Source organism: Pseudophryne corroboree, chromosome 7, assembly GCF_028390025.1.
Source record: "Pseudophryne corroboree isolate aPseCor3 chromosome 7, aPseCor3.hap2, whole genome shotgun sequence".
Classification (NCBI taxonomy): Eukaryota; Metazoa; Chordata; class Amphibia; order Anura; family Myobatrachidae; genus Pseudophryne; species Pseudophryne corroboree.
The window spans coordinates 298,146,788-298,160,333 of NC_086450.1; the positions used below are offsets into that span (position 1 = coordinate 298,146,788).

The following is a 13,546-nucleotide window of genomic DNA, read 5'->3' on the forward strand; positions in this document are numbered from 1 at the left end:
CCCCATAAAAATACTGACTTTGCCTTATTAAGTTTAATCAGATCCAATTATTGTAAGGGACAAGGAAACATCTGGAGAAATTAAAGACTTTTGGAAAGATGATACTTTTTAAAATCGCCTCTCTTCACAGAAACGGTATCAGAAGTTTTTTACAACCATCTAGTTTAGAGTATACTTTGGTATTTTGGTAAGTAAATGAGGAAAGTTGGCCTTGCTTAGAGTAGAAGGAACAGCTGTGATTCTAACCCCTAAATATTTCATTTGAGACAATTGTAGAGCGAATTGTGAAAGTATCAGTGAGGCTTGTATTTTAGAAGCAAGGGGGTGAGTGGAAGGAATTTTGATTTATTTACGTTGACCTTGTAACCAGAGATAGGTCCAAAAGTGGAGATGATATCATTATAATATTGATAGAAAGTACAAGGTTAGAAACAAAAAGTAATAAGTCATCTGCGAAGAGTGCCAGTTTAAAATCCATATCTCCCAATGTGATACTTTGGTATTCTGGTGTAGACCAAAGAACTAGTGTTAGGGGTTCTATGGAGATAATGAACAATAAAGGTGAGAAGGGACATCCCTGATGGGTACCTCACAGGATAGGGAAGGGAGGGGAAAGGAGACCATTACATGATATTTAAGAAAGAGGATTAGTGTATATAGTGTGGAGGAAAGAGATACATTTGGGGGGGATCCAAATCATTTTGTGGTTTCAAATAAATGTGACCAGTGAACCAAATCAAATGCCTTTTCAGCATCAAGTGAGATAAGCACTTTTGTAATTGTTGAAGATTGTTTTGAATTTAAGGCTTGAGTTATCACCAAAACCTTTCTGATATATACTACCAATTGTCGTCCCATAATAAAGCCTGTTTGGTCTCGATGGATTATATGCGGGAGAAGCAGATTCAAAGAAGTGGCTAATATTTTTGTTAAAAGTTTGTAATCACAATTCAAGAGAGATATATTCCCACATGATTCTGGTTTAGAAAGGTCTCTCCCAGGTTTGGGTAGTACTTTAATAATGGGGGAGTTTAAGTATAGCGGCATTGATTCATTAACAAAAATATAATTAAATACAGAGTCCAAGATTACACTAATTTTATCTATAAATAATAGAATTCACCACTGAATCCATCAGTACCAGGGTCTTTGGCTTTCTTATAATGGCTTTCATAACTTCTTGTACAGTAATCGGGTTAGTTTATTGCGAGTGAAATTCAAAACATAGTTTAGGGTAACTGAGATCTGTCCACAAGTTATTCAGTGACAGGGGATAAAGGATAGAAGAAGTCTACATGGGGCAAGAAGAGTGATGTGGTGGTGAGGCGTATATATGTCAGCACAAAAATCATGTATTATTTGCGATATTTGAGCATCAGATGAGGTAAGGGAACCGTTCGGTAGTTTCAGGGGGTGTACTACCATTGAAGACCTGGTACTATTTAATATTGTAGATAACTTATTCATTTTATTTCTGAAGCAGTGAAATTTATAATTGGAGATACATTGGTAGTTATCTGCTTGTGACTGTAGTAACTCATTACAGTGGGCTTTGTCAGCTAGGTATTCATTTTTATTATGAGAGGTGGGGTCTTTATTATACTGGGAATAGGAATCAGTTACAGATATTTATAGGGTTACATATTTTTGCATAAGTTTGATTCAAATTTAAGTATTGCACCTCTAAGCAAAGTTTTTGCAGTAGACCAGTAAAGAGGAGGGTCAGTTGCCAAAAGGTGAGGAAGAGGTTAGATGCGCTGGAAAACCTCAAGTTCAATTATTAGACCTCCCCGAATGGATTTTCAATGTGAACCATACTAAGGCATGGTCCGAAAGGATATTGGGCTCTAACCCAGAATAGAGATGGATGTAAACAGCATATTAGATACCAAAGCATAATCAATTCAGGACTGAGTTTGATGTGCAGCTAATAAACAAGTGTATAATCTGTCAGTTGGATATAACGCTCTCCATTCATCTACTAATTGTAAAGTAGAACTAGTAAAAGGTAATCTCATCCTGTGCAGACTAGAGGTGGATTTACAAATGTTGAACTTATCTAGTAAAGGATGTGAAATGAGATTGAAATCACCACACAAAACTAATGAATAATTACTAAAAGGCAGCAACAAATTGATAATTTTGAGAAAAAATATTTCATGTATATATTCGGGGTGTGTATATTACATAAGGTATATGGAAAAGTGTGAATAGTCACTGTGGCTATTACATACAGTATCTGCCATCTAGATCAGATTGGGTATTTACAACCTCCGTATTTAAAGATTTAGAAGCTAAAATGACCACCCCTCTCGATTTTGAATTGTATGTGGCTAAAGCCATGACCTTCCCATTAAACATTTGTAGTTTATCCGTTTCCGATGACATAAGGTGTGTCTCTTGAAGACATACAATATTCAATTTTGTTTAGTCAGATATAGAAGAACCTTATGTCTTTAGCTTGGTAAGTGTAAGCCTCCAACATTAAAGGATCCAACTTTCTAATCAACCATTTATATAACACAAGAAAAGCACAAATGAGTTCCATGCATATATGAAAAGGCTGTGGCCTTTATGTGATAATGTAGGGGGAAAGAGGAAAAGGGAAGACTGGGGGGATCAGACCATGACAAGACAGAGAAAACAATATACAGAAGAAGGCCAATTAGTATGATCAACATACTAGCTATAAGTTTCAGAGCTGTATATGCTCTAACTTCTGGAAACATATAAATTAAGAGACTAATTAGTTGTGTCACTATAGTAACTGATATCCGAAGCATGGCGTGAGCTCCGTGACCCTTCTGTAATAAACTGGAAGGGACAGGATATCTTTACAGATGGGAGTCTGAGGTATAGATGTAGGTTAAAGGAACAACCGTGATATGAAGAAAGTGAGACATAGAGAGAACTAATGAGCTTAGGAGTAGAATATAAAATTTTAAACCCTTATTCAGTGTAAGGTATGGTAACATGAATAGCAGAGATATGTCATGAAACAAGTGTACCATAATATAAAATAGTGTGAACCTCTATATCTTGCAAGATTAGAGGTTATATAGGATTGTAAACTATGGAATTAGTGAATACAGCTAGCCATCAAATACAAGAGACATTAAGACAAAGCACTCAGAACAAATCTAATTAACAGGATCATATTAAAGCAGCAAAAATGCTGGAGTGAAGCATGAGAGTTCCAAAATCAAGTAGCTGCTGGAGGAGGATCGGAGATGTCAGGATCAATAGCAGACACCTCATCGTGCAGGAAAGCTTTGGCGTTGTCGGTGTTGATGAAATCATAATGGATATCATTATGGAATAGCCGTAGGCATGCTGGCTATATGAGAGCGAATTTCCATTTTTTGGCAACAAGACGTGAACATATGGGAAAAAACACCTTACGTGCCTTTGTCAGTTCAATGGAAAAATCTTGAAATAGGTGCATTCTCTTTCCTTCCCACAAAATGTCTTGTTGCTTATGGGAGAATGCCAATTTATGGAGATAATTCAGGCATTTAAATAACAATACTGGTTTCATTTGGACGTGGAGATGGAACTAAACGATGTACCCTTTCAATTACAAGGTCTTTGCTTTCCTCCTCTATCCCCAAGAGTTTAAGCAGAGTGACATTAACAAGAGCTTCCAATTCACAACCTTTGATTTTTTCTGATAAACCAACAAATTGGATGTTATTTTGTCTTGATCAATTTTCATTGTCATCGATTTTGTTCCACAATTGATCATTCTCTTTACGCAGCCTTGCAATGTCACATTGTGCATTTGATTAATCATGACAAACAGACCCTGTACATTTTTCAGTGTAAGATACTCTTACAGACAAATGCTGTATTTGTTGCATTATGTCTGCTACAGCTTGTGTTAATAATGGGGTCATCATTGCCTTTATTGCCTCCACTATGCCCCATAAGTAGCAGGGGAGTCAGGGTTGCGGCGTACCTGCAGGAGCCCAGTGGAATCCTGTTGCTGCTTTTTTAGAAGCTGGGGTGCTGGGAGCGGAGTCAGTGTCTGGTGCCATGTTGGAGTCAGCGCTGTGCTTTTCCTGCCTGGTCTGCTGCTGATTAGCCGTGGTCCCCGGTTCCAGGAACTTTTCCATTCAAGAGCCCAGAGAGTTTACTGTTCTCAGTCCTGCAGAGGTAGTGGTACGGGGATGGTGGGTCATGGATCAGAGCTACCAGCTCAAGCTACTACCATAATTCAAGTGGAAGCGTAAGTCCAACTTAATTTAAATTGTACATGTATGTGTTTTTTCACAGTACAGATGTGTCCACGATTACCTTTCTGAAAAAAGTGTCATGGCCTGCCATTTATGGCACTAGATAATCTTTCCTCCCAAGAAATACACAGCAGGCCATGTGTAAATCATCTGAAATATAGTGCAGTACCACTTTTCAGACAGCAGGTGGCATTTTCAGAAACTAAGTAAGCAGAAAGTCTGGGTGAAAGATTATAGAGAGGGTAATTCAGACCTGATCGTAGCAGCGATTTTGTTAGCAGATGGGCAAAACCATGTGCAGTGCAGGGGAGGCAGATATAACATGTGCAGAGAGAGTAAGATTTGGATGTGGTGTGTTCAAACTGCAATCTAAATTGCAGTGTAAAAATAAAGCAGCCAGTATTTACCCTGCACAGAAAAAAAATAACCCACCCATATCTAACTCTCTCTGCAGATGTTATATCTGCCTCCCTTGCATTGCACATGGTTTTGCCCATCTGCTTACAGAATTGCTGCTACAATCAGTATGTGCAGGGCAATTTATCCATCAGGCACACAGGAATATCAGCAGTGGCAGCTAATTGTGAAGTATTAATATATCTCCAAAACATCTTTCATACCAACTTCCATACAGGTACCTGGCTCTCTCATCCCAGCAGCCGGGCTACTCTGCAATACTCTATAGCATCAGAGAGCCCTGTGCAGAAATATAGGAAAGCAGAAGCTGGTGCCTCTTCTTTCATCTCTTTCCTTATCAGGGTTTGGTAAAGGCTCTCTATCATTCAATATTTGATGCTGATAGCAGATATTGAACAGCAGAAGAGTTGTTTCCTGTCAATACCTTGATATATATTTTTCTACCTCTTTAATACTCTGTGTTCAAATGCTGCCTCAAAAAAAATGTATTTTTCTCCCGTGCATTTTACAATTCAGAGTGGGCTGCTTTGATGCCGAGGCTATTTGGTTAACTGTATTTTTAGATACTAGAGCAATATATGACACTGCATTGGCTCAATAATTGACACTGCATTTGTATGATCAACAAATATGTCCTGTCATTGTCACACTGGGTGAAAGAAATTTAAGAATATAGGGCCTAATTCAGACCTGATCATAGATGTGCTAAATTAAGCACATTTATGATCAGCTTCTCTGACATGCGGGGGGATGCCCAGCACAGGGCAAGTCCACCCCGCATGTCAGGCCCTACCCCCCCGCACAAGTACAAAAGCATTGCCCAGCAGCAATGCTTTTGTAGTTGAAGAGTAACTCCCTACCAGCGCAGTTCCTGCACGCTGGCAGGGAGCTACACGTTGTATGCCAAGACCATTCTTCCAGCACGGTCCGGGCATGCCTGCATTGCCCGGATCGCACCCCTAAAATGGCAGCCAAATGCCCCTGGCCTGCCCCCTGCCACCCAGCGACTGCCTCGGCCTGTCAATCAGGCAAAGGCAATAGAAGGGCTGAGACGGCCGTCAGTTGTCTGGCATGCGGCGTCGGCACATGCACAGTTCAGACCTGATTGGCTATACAAACTCCACACAGAGATTTTACATGGATAGAGTTTCATAAAAAGCAATAATGAATAAACTCTGACGTTTAAATCAATGCTGCCTATATGTTTGCAAAAATATTTTCCCTTATGATTGATAATGTGCTGATGGAGAGTTCACTCAAACTCCACACAGAAATTTGATCTGGAAATTATGATTCTAATTAAAAGGCACTATTGATACTTGTTATTTTTTGCAATTGTTTGGTGGTTAAGGTGTGAGTATAGAGAGAATTTTTGGTATTTCAATACGGGATATATTTTGCTATGATACATTGGATTACCATATCATAAAGTTTGTGATTACAAATTTTGATTACTGTACCAAAAGTTTCTGATTACAATTTTTACATGTCGCCATGTCGCTTTGTGAGATGATCTATTTTAATTGTGAATATTAAAAGTTATATATTATTAAAAAATTTTGACAAGTGTGCCCCAGGATAAATTAAAGTCTCCTTTTGTCATTACCTCCAAAGATTTTTCATTTATACAGTTTATTGAACTATTTTTTTTCTGGGAGCACCACCAACCAAGTGCCAGGAGATTTTGAGCCTTTATTGCCTGTATGTTTTTTTTTTTAAATTTCTAACTAATCATAGTGTGAACCAAACACAGGTCCTGTGCGGTTTCAAAAACCTCCCTTTTTACCTTTCTAATTAATATGCACGTGACCTAAGCATTGTGTCTCAATAAAGAACACTACAAATACACTAAACTGAGGCTTTGAATTGCTTAAGGTTCACTGTTCATTTCAAATCCCAGCACCCCAGCCACCCCCCACCCAGGATACATGTTAACTCTAACCCCCAAGAAATCTACTTCAAAGGCCTCTCACACTGAGATTTTCACACCTACACAATTAAGAATTGGACTCTAAAGCTGGCCATACATCAGAACAACCTGCATACGATTCAGCACAAATCACTCTGTGTGTATGGACTATAGCGATAGTGATGCACGTCGCTGCACGTCGCTATCGCCCATCTAGATAGTTCAAGCATGCTTGAAAGATCTAGTCATCACCCGTGTTTTCTCTATTGAGAACACGGGCAGTGGCAGATCGCTCAGCACACATCGCTGGTGCAGCGCTGTGTGCTGAGCAATCTTGCTGAGCAATCTGAGTGATCTAGCATCGCTCAGATAGCTGACTGCAGTTGACCCATGTGTAGGCGCCATTGTTTAGCAGCAGAAAAGAAAAGTTTAATATATCCATTGGATTAAAGAGAAGCAATAGGTTATAGCAATACAGTAACTGAGACGATTTAGGCTCTGTTCATGAACCCATAATAATCTTTGGATTACACACTGAATTGGAAAACACAAAAACAAAAACTGCTTTCTCTCCCTCCTTCATCATAAAATGCTGTTCATACTTTAGTAGGTAGGGATGAGTGGGCTCGGATCTTCGAGAACCGAGCCTACCCGAACTTCCCAATTTGAGCCAGGATCCAAGTCCAGCTCAGGTTTTCATGCCAGACATGGATCCCGGAACAAGGCAAAACATCATCCCGCTGTTGGATTCTTGTGAGATCCACACTCCACTCTTTCCACACTTATTCCACACTTCTCAATACCATCATCACTTCAGCATTGGAGAGGGAGCAGGACAGACGTGTCTGTTGTCTGTCTGTGGTAGGGTGGTGGGAAGGGTGCTGGTTCTGGTGTTGGTGTTGTTGTCCTGTGCTGCCACAAATCACTCCAGTGCTTGGGCTGTGCTGCCATAATAAGTCACTGGGTGCTCTGTCTGCCATACAAGTGGGTGCTGCGACTGTCTGCCCCAAATCAGTCCAGTGCTGGGGCTGTGCTTCATAATAAGTCACTGGGTGCTATCTGCCATACAGTCCTGTGGGGTTGCAGCACCAGCACAATAGACGATTAGGTTCTACGTACTACTGGAAGTTGCAGCAGTGATAGGGGGGTGGGTATCTGTAGATTCCATGTGGATGGCATGGAAGACATCCCTTTAAAAATAGCAGCTGCCTTCTAGGACACAGATGCTAGAGGTATTACTAGACCATTACACAGCGCTACCCTGAATGAGCATGTAACCTCTATGGCAATGATCATATAAAACCCCTAAAAATGAGCATATGTAACCCCTGGCAATGAGCATGTAACCCCTGGCAACAAGCATGTTATCGCTTGGCCCCTACACACACAACGATGTGTGCTCATTTTCTAAGCAATCTAGACAAATCTAGTCAGATCACTTAGAAAATGACATAAAATCGCTTTGTGTGTAGGCCCCATTACTCCAGCAAGGATTTAGAGAATGACAACTTGATACCTATGGGACCAGGCCCACATGTCTTTTGTATATTAATGTGCAGGCAAGCAGGGCCGGATTAAGGTTTGCGAGGGGACATGGTACACTTATACGATATCATAATTTCCATATCAAATTTCTGTGTGGAGTTTCTATGAACTCTTTATCAGCCCATCATTAATCAAAATCTCCCATATATTAGCCCAGATCTGTGACTCTGTGACTCATTTCCTAATTCTGGGTGGAGTCACAATGCTGGGCATAGTCAGACTCATAGAGTCACAGATACCACAGACCCAAATATATCGGAGAAGATATATGGCTGGTATCTAGGTCTATTGGGTGTGTCAACCGCACAGGCCAAAGTATTATTGATGAAAAATGTGGCCAGTATCCTGTATTTTTATATATATTTAAATCATGCTTTGCAAGAATTTTTATATATATGAATCCAATAGATATTGGGGGTGCTACTAGAGAGTAAATACAATATACACAAGGAAAGGACAAAAAAGAACGGTACTAGACTCTCTTTTTGAGCACTCAAACTGGTCCCGTATATACTAGATTAAAGTCTATCCAACAGTAATAGTAAAACTTAACTTTAAATCAATTCAATAAAAAAACACATTAAAAATACTCAAAAATTGATTAAAAGGTGAAAATAATTATTACCATCACGAAAGCAATGGAGCTTTTTCAAACATCCATGGGTGGTATATGTTGGGTTAACAAATTATAAAAGTTTTAAAAGATACAATGGTTTCAGTATGCTTATAGAACTGCAAGTGTCAGCATACCCATGGCTGCCAGTTAAAGCTTGAATTTGAAGGCATATGTAGAACCATGAAAAATACAGATGTGTCCATGATTACCATTCTGAAAACAGTGCCACGGCAGTCAATTTGGCAGGACATAATTGTGTTGTTGTACTATGATGTTGTGTCATGACAGTTCATAGTTACACCACTGGGTGGTCAGTGCATCACATAACATAGCTTTCCACCTACATTTGTTGTAGAACAGATATTTTCCAAGTACAGAAAGAAGACAAATAAAGAATGTTTACTAGACACCAAGGAAGTCTAGTGGACTAATGCTTTGATATAGTAAACCAAGTACCCAGGTTCCTACCCCAAGAAAGTAGATTTCTTTTATAGAAATTTGAATTATTAAAAAAAAGTTTAATTAAAAAGCAGACATCATTTTAAAGTTAAACCAGAAGATGTGCGCTAATCGGGAAAATAAAATATGAAATGGTACTTCCCTTACACAACCTCTGTCGTGGGATTTACCGTATTATTCCAATAACATGGATCCATATGTGAAAAAGAAAATTAAAATATATAGTGTAGTATGTTGAAAATACAATTTTTAATACAATACACTAACAATCAACAATAAAATCATTGTACATCAGTTTGCTGCAAGCAAAGGTGGTAGATGGGAAATTACCAGAGGATGGAAATAATTGAGGCTTTAAATAGTGCCTTTAAGTTCTGGTTGGCTAAAAAACATCAGATATCTTGAAATCAAGTGAAGGTGGAGGTTTACCAGATTTATATGAAGTGATTGCGTTTGAGATGTTACCCAGGGGAGATATCGGCTCCGGAACCTAATTCTCCACAATCCTCCGTTCGTCTGGTAAATCTTCCTTCAGCAGTGGATAGTCTCTCATACAGTGCCGACGCATTTCGGGATCTCTCCCTTCATCAAGGCTGCATGACAGACTGTGAACAGAATGAGCTATTTATGCTCTGCATGAGAAACACATCCGGGTCAAAAGGTCACGTCATAATAAAAATGAATTACATCGTATAATCTATGAATAATATCCATAAAACATAGCTATAACTGGGTGATAAATCTCCAAGGACTGATGTATAAAATCTATCTTTAGAAACAGTTAAAAAAACATAATAATAAAGTACCCGGAAGTAGATTTTTAACTGTTTTTTTAATTATTACTTTATTACTACTTCCGGGTACTTTATTATTATGTTTTTTTAACTGTCTGTCATGCAGCCTTGATGAAGGGAGAGATCCCGAAACGCGTCGGCACTGTATGACAGACTAACCACTGCTGAAGGAAGATTTACCAGACGAACGGAGGATTGTGGAGAATTAGGTTCCGGAGCCGATATCTCCCCTGGGTAACATCTCAAACGCAATCACTTCATATAAATCTGGTAAACCTCCACCTTCACTTGATTTCAAGATATCTGATGTTTTTTAGCCAACCAGAACTTAAAGGCACTATTTAAAGCCTCAATTATTTCCATCCTCTGGTAATTTCCCATCTACCACCTTTGCTTGCAGCAAACTGATGTACAATGATTTTATTGTTGATTGTTAGTGTATTGTATTAAAAATTGTATTTTGAACATACTACACTATATATTTTAATTTTCTTTTTCACATATGGATCCATGTTATTGGAATAATACGGTAAATCCCACGACAGAGGTTGTGTAAGGGAAGTACCATTTCATATTTTATTTTCCCGATTAGCGCACATCTTCTGGTTTAACTCTATTGTATACGCTTCCATTTGGGTATTGGGGATACCTCCTTGACCAGTCGATTTGCAGCTTGCATCGGTTGGCGCCACGACTCTTCTCTATTTCATACTATCATTTTAAAGTTAACAAGTATGGTATATTAGAATTTTTTTTCTAGACTAATATTTATAATATAGACATTTTATAAAACTAGAACTGATGTAATATAAATTCAGATATCAGTATATATGAACCATTGATTACTTATCCTGTTACCAGAGTGCATAACCTAAACATATTAAAAATGTATAGGCCCATTTGTAAAATTTTCCAGGACAAAGAAGGCTTGTGAAAAGGTGTTAAGCTGGCCATACATCAGAATGACATTGGTCCCGAATGCATGACTGCGACCGATTGTGTGCACATCATGAGGTGCATTGTCTACCATATGACCTGCATATGATCTGATTGTATGCAGGTCGTTCTGATGTATGGCCAGCTTTAGAGTCCAATTTCTAATTGTGTAGGTGTGAAAATCTCAGTGTGATTTATTAATTGTAACACTAGTTTGGTCATCTACCTATTGGAGTGCCCATGCAAATTGAAGTATGTAGGCAAGACAAAAAGACCTCTGAAACTTAGGATCCAAGAACATGTTCGGAACATCAAGGTCAAAGTAATAACACATGCAGTCTCCAAACATTTCTTATCATACCACCAATCATATCCAGAGGAATTGACCTTTAAAGGCATCAAAATGGTTAGACTGGGACTGAGAGGTGGTGATCTATCGAACCTGCTGTCAAAACGTGAGATGTATTGGATCTATGAACTAAACACGATGCACCCTGATGGCTTCAACGAGAGCTATGATAGCCCCATTTCTCTAACATAACTAAGGTGCCATAGTAACTTTATTCTCCTCAGCCTATCCACTCTATTATGCATAGCGATAGTTCATTTTAAAATTCACACGACATAAAAATGATATATAACTTTGATCTGTTCATAAAGACATATTAAATAGTCTCGGTCCACTATATATGACTGCTCTTATTACTACAACCACACTACACTAGACATGCCCAATCTCGTCCGATCTTGAAAGCAAAGCAGTGTTGGACCGGGCCAGTACCAGGATGGGGGACCACCCAGGAAGACTGGGAGTTGTGGAATATTGATGGGTGTATGTATATATGATCTCAATGTACATATTGGATATAGGGGGTAATTCCGAGTTGATCGCAGCAGCAAAGTTGGTAGCAGTTGGGCAATACCATTTGCACTGCAGGTGTGGCAGATATAACATTTGCAGAGAGAGTTAGATTTGGGTGGGGTGTGTTCAAACTGAAATCTAAATTGCAGTGTAAAAATAAAGCAGCCTTAATTTACCCTGCACAGAAACAAAATAACCCACCCAAATCTAAATCTCTCTGAAAATGTTATATCTGCTACACCTGCAGTGCACATGGGGGGTAATTCCAAGTTGATCGCAGCAGGAATTTTTTTAGCAGTTGGGCAAAACCATGTGCACTGCAGGGGAGGCAGATATAACATGTGCAGAGAGAGTTAGATTTGGGTGGGTTATTTTGTTTCTGTGCAGGCTAAATACTGGTTGCTTTATTTTAACACTGCAATTTAGATTGCAGATTTAACTCACCACACCCAAATCTAACTCTCTCTGCACATGTTATATCTGCCTCCCCTGCAGTGCACATGGTTTTGCCCAACTGCTAAAAAATGTCCTGCTGCGATCAACTTGGAATTACCCCCATGGTTTTACCCAACTGCTAACAAATTTGATGCTGCGATCATCTCTGAATTACCCCCATAATTCATATAAAAAAGACCTAAAGGGATATATGTAAATTGGTCAGATAATTTTGATCACCTTCTGGATGATATTATTAGTCTATTTCTATAGTCTCATATATTTAATATTATATTATATCATTATAAAGATATATAAAGCTTTATTTTTCATAAACAGCTATATATCAGAGATTTATTATAAATACTGCACCTATAGCGAACCCTAAGATGATTCTTTATTACTCTTTCATTTTTATATGCTCTCTGGAGCAAATACAGAATAAAATCTCTGGAGTCTGGACCATAAGAAAATGGTGGATGGAAATTCACATAGTAAAAAATGCTATAATGAAGACAGTCTTCAACAAAATTGCTGCTGCATCTTTTACTAAAGAAATCGAGCAAAGTATTGCCAGAGGTGCACGACCAGAAGTGTGCGTGCGGTCCACCAGGCTAAAACACGAAAGTGAACACATCCATCCAGCAGACGTGCCCAATTCAGCCCCACAGGACACCGGAAGTGGGGCGGTAATTTCGTTTCTGGCACTAACACAGGAAGTCCCAGACCTTTAGATTATATATATACATTTACAAGCTTTATAAATAGAATATTTATATTGTTATAATATATACTATATAAACGCTGTTATGGCTTGACCTGCACTTATGCCTATTACTAAAATAATTAGTTGTGATATCATAACCCCTAGCTTCACCTCTGTACAGGAAGTGATGTCATTCCCTGTTTCCTTAATTGAACAGGGTATAAAAATCAGCCTAGTCCCAGCTCCTCTCTACCCTTTGATAAAGTCCGTTGGACAAGACGTGTTGGGGATCCTGATTACACTTCACCTCTAAAGATAAGCACTTTATTTGATTATTTTATGAGCTCTGTTTACAGCTTATGAAATTTGCATTTTGATTTAATTTTTTAAGTAGACTTTTTTAAATAGTAATTTTTTAAAATTTGTTTGGTTTTATCTTCTACCCGTTTTGACAATTTGAATATTGCTGTCTCTTATCTTAATAAGTATTTGTTATTCTTTTTACATACTATTATAGTTGGTTTATGTATTTCATGACACCGGAGATCACCCGCAATACCTTATCTGTGTTTATTATATATCAATTCCTGCAGACGACTCATCCACAACTTGCTTAAACTTAGGGTTGGAGC

The 13,546-nt window shown here is 38.6% G+C and overlaps 1 pseudogene; it reads left to right on the forward strand.

The window, feature by feature from the left end:
• Positions 1–11,614: 11,614 nt before the first annotated feature.
• Positions 11,615–11,733, forward strand: LOC134946166 (5S ribosomal RNA; annotated as a pseudogene).
• The last annotated feature ends 1,813 nt before the right edge of the window (positions 11,734–13,546 follow it).